This window comes from Cicer arietinum, chromosome 7 (assembly GCF_000331145.2).
Source record: "Cicer arietinum cultivar CDC Frontier isolate Library 1 chromosome 7, Cicar.CDCFrontier_v2.0, whole genome shotgun sequence".
Taxonomy (NCBI): Eukaryota; Viridiplantae; Streptophyta; class Magnoliopsida; order Fabales; family Fabaceae; genus Cicer; species Cicer arietinum.
In genome coordinates this window covers 48,392,551-48,397,077 of record NC_021166.2, presented here as the reverse complement: position 1 = coordinate 48,397,077, position 4,527 = coordinate 48,392,551, and positions in this window count along the sequence as shown.

Genomic DNA, 4,527 nt, shown 5'->3' with positions numbered 1-4,527 from the left:
AAGATGTGATGTGGTGTGTGAAATGCAAAAGCTAAATAAAGGTGTGGAAGATGTGAAATGAATTATAGAGGCTTGTAAAAGGTGCCATATAGGAATATAAGTTTTTGGATTTTCAATAGATATGTGATATGATGTGTGAAATGCAAAAGCTAAATAAAGGAATAAAAAATGTGCAATGAAATGTAGACACTAAAAAAGAATGTCACGTAGGAATATAAACGACGTGACATAATTATAGTGATGTGACACATAAGTGTGTGAAGTGTCAATCAATAAAATTTAGAGTTTGTTTTAGTATATATAAATAGATTTATTAAAACAAACTCCAATCTCAACACTTTATTTACCACATGCTTCAATTTTTGCCACGTCATTAATATTAATAGGTGTCACATTATAATCCCTACCTCCCCTCTCCTTTATATATCTTTTTATAAATGTTTTTTTGATAATATTATTATGTATTTCTCATTACTGTTAATTTATGTCAATCAATTATATGAGTAGTATTTTACATAACATTATTATGTATTTCTCAATACTTTCAATTGATGTCAATCGATTATATGAGTAGTATTTTATGTTATCTATTTTTCTTTCACATTCATGCATAATTATTCCACTTAGTGGTGAGTAATGATTCACATTCTCTCTCCCTCTTCTTATTATGCATTTTTCATTACAATCAAATTATATCAATCAATTACTTTGATTAGCAATATTTTATACTATCAATTCTCCTTTCACATTCATACACTATTACTCATTCAATTCAATAAATAAACATCTAACTACTTATAAGTATTGTCACAAATGCTCCTTATTCAACTCTTTATTATCTCAACATGGTAACACTAATAAATTAGTCGAGTACAACAAATCAGACGCAATCAAAACTATATGATTTTAAATTTACAGATGCCGTTATGCAGCAATGTCGTTGTACCAAGACACAAAATAAACTCAATGATCTGGTAAGTCTCCTCTGTCTCAAATCAAATTGTAATGCAAAGTTAAAGACACGCACATGAATAAAAGAATTAGATGAAAATATTATTTTAATATTTAGCTAGACTTTCAACTTTATAGTATTTTTTCAAAAACAAATGATTGCATTCATAATTTAGTAATAGACAACTACTTAATTATTTCCACTAATTTTTTTGTTTTGCAATAATTTCAAGCACAATGACCTTTAAAATTGGATTAGGTTTCACTATGTAATTTAAGTCAATCAACATTTTTCAATTCGACATTTGTATGTCTGACAACCACATGCATCATATACGAGTATTGTTGTTATAAGTTTTTTTTTATGAACGTGTGACATATTCCAACTTTATGTTTAACAATTTTTACAAAACATTGATGTTTTATCTAAATTCGTCGCAACTATTATTATATTCATAAAACTTAAATTAATCAAACAATATTGATTGTCAACAATATGGTCATCTCAGTTATGTTCATTCAATTACATATTTAATTATGAGTGAAATATTTTCTTTCATATCAAGTTGCAATATTGTTGGTAAGTTTTTCTCATGAGTGTAAGAACAGAGGTGCACCTAAGAGGTAGAGGGTGAATTAGGTGTTAGGAAATTTTCTTATTTTCAGAGGCTTAGTGATCATTTTTTTTCTTTGGACAGTGTAGCGCAATGAGTAAATGACAGTAAATTAATGAGCACGTTAATATTATTCTGGTTCTCCTTACGACCAATGATACATCCAGTCCTCTTGCACACTACAAGAGATTTTTCCACTATTTTTAGAAAATGTACAAATCTCACCCTAGGATCTCTGCTACAAACTTCTAACAAAAACTTCTAAGATAGCACACCACTATCTTAGATTAGACTACTTTAAGAAAGTACTACTTTCTTTTACAAACAATGTACTTTGATTTGGAATAAGAATAAGAATGGTATAATGATATCAATCCAATATTATTTCAAGTGTACTTTGAGAACCTTTCTCAATGATATGAAAATGTAATGCAAGTACTTGAAATAAGAAAAATAACTTTGAGAAAAAAAATCAGAAATTTGTTCAAAGTTGTTCAAGGTTTGGTAGTGGGATTTTGTCTTTATTAATCTAAAACTATGGGGTATTTATACTCCGTAGACATCACTTCAGATAAGTGGTCATTGTTCCAAGAGTTTTGATGAACAAATGCAATGATCTAAAACTATTTCTGATCTGAAAAATTGCATTATTTCTAGTTGTATTCGAGTACAGTATGTATGTATGTATTTGAATACACCTCTTATAATGTTCAGATGTATTCAAAATTTTCATCTTGTATTAGAATACAAGGGTCATTTAGTCGAATACAAATAAGTGTATTTTGCCACTGACTTGCTGTTTGTATTCGACTACATCAGGTTATAGTCGAATACATATGTATAGTTTGAGCTACTGACTTAACACTTGTATTCGACTACAACACCTCGTAGTCGAATACATATGTCAAGTTTTTGCTACTGACTTAGCATCTGTATTCGAATACAATATGTTGTATTCGAATACGACATTGCTTTTTGTCAAAAAAAATTAATTTTAAACATTGTTAATGTAATTTTGACATGAAAATCCTTTTTATGCATATGCAAAGATGAATAGTTCTCATGTGCTTTTGAAGTATTGATTGTATCATATACCTTTACATTTATTAAACATTTAATATGTTTGATTATAGTTGACATATGATATTTGGACTTCTTTTTTAGCTTTGTTGCTTTGATCACAATTCTTGATCTTTGTCTTCATCAAAAACATGTGTTTTACAATGAGTTCTCTATATAATAACTATAAGTTAGTTTTTTTAAGAAATTTTAGTTACATATTTTTGTTTGAAAACTATTACTATTTCTTAATACATTTAAACACACCAAAATTAAATTAATTAACATATAATAAAGTTCTATATACCTCAAAGACATATATTCATATACACTTTTATACTTCAAAATTTGAAGATCTAGTATAGGAGTAACCTATAGATGCTTTACTCGTAATAACATCCTTTAAGAAATCGACCACGTCATAATATTTCATATCCATATAATTTTACAAATAATTTTTTCATTCCCAATATTTTTAATAAAAATATCAAATAAATTTTGGGAATAAATAAATTAATAATCATAATAAATAATTATAATATTATGAATATTATCATTTTATAAAATAAAAAATAAATATTCTATTTGACAGAAAATATACAAATTTATTAAAAATCATTATAAAATATGAATATATTAAAAATTATTTAAAAAGTCACTTTCAATTATTAAAATACATAAATTTATTTAAAGTTATCATAAAATATGAATATATTAAAAATTATTAAAAAAATATAATGAATAAAAATTTACTATACATGGATTCTGAAAAAAAATATGTTAACACAACTTTCATCCATTAAATTATTTATTTGTAATTGAATGCTATTTTTTTTTTAAAATTCCTTTTTATAATGAAAATTTGAATGTCAAAAAATAAATGAAAAATAAAGTATTGCATAAAATTAAATTAGTTTTCAATAGAATTCATTTTTGGTACATATCAACATAACTACAATTCAAAAACTTTTAAAATCAAATATGTAATATGACACAAATAATTAATTAAAACTTTTAAATACCTAAAACTATATTTAAAGTATATGTACATATTTAATAAAATAAATTTCATACTCTTGATAAAATATATCTAATTAACAATTTTCTTATAACAACTTCTCATGTTCGCAATTAAAACATCATACTAATAAAACAAATAAATTATGAATGCGCTACAGCCTACATGATAATTCAACATTAACATTCTTTAAAATATTAAATATTAAATCATATTGGTAATTTTTTACATCTTTTTTTTGGTTTATATTTTATATTTTATTTAATCAAATAAATACAAGTACTATTATGTATTGAAAAACAAATTGACGATCATAGTATAAGGAGAAAAACAATCATTCATTATTATAACTTATCAGGGAAAATTGACAAAAAATTTAAATAAATTAAATTAAATAATTATGATAAACATAATTTTTCTTTATTTTAATTTTTTATCATAATCAATTATTTCAAATCAATAGAGTAATATTGTAAAATAATTATATTTATAATACATGAATATTACTTATAAAACTTACAAAGAGATGAGGTTTAAACTCCACCCATAGATGAGTATTAAACTTCACAAAGAGATGAGGTTTAAACTCCACCGGGATGAGTTTTAAACTTCACAAAGAGATGAGGTTTAAACTCCACCGGGATGAGTATTAAACTTCACAAAGAGATGAGGTTTAAACTCCCCATGGATGGGTCTCGGACCCCACATATTGATGGATTTTAAACTTCACAAAGAAATGAGGTTTAAACTCCACATGGATGAGTATTAAACTTCACAAAGAGATGAAGTTTAAACTCCACACAGATGGGTCTTGTACCCAACACTGGATGGGCTGGTGCTCCACATGATTAGATAATACTCACTTTGCATAAGTAGTATATCTCC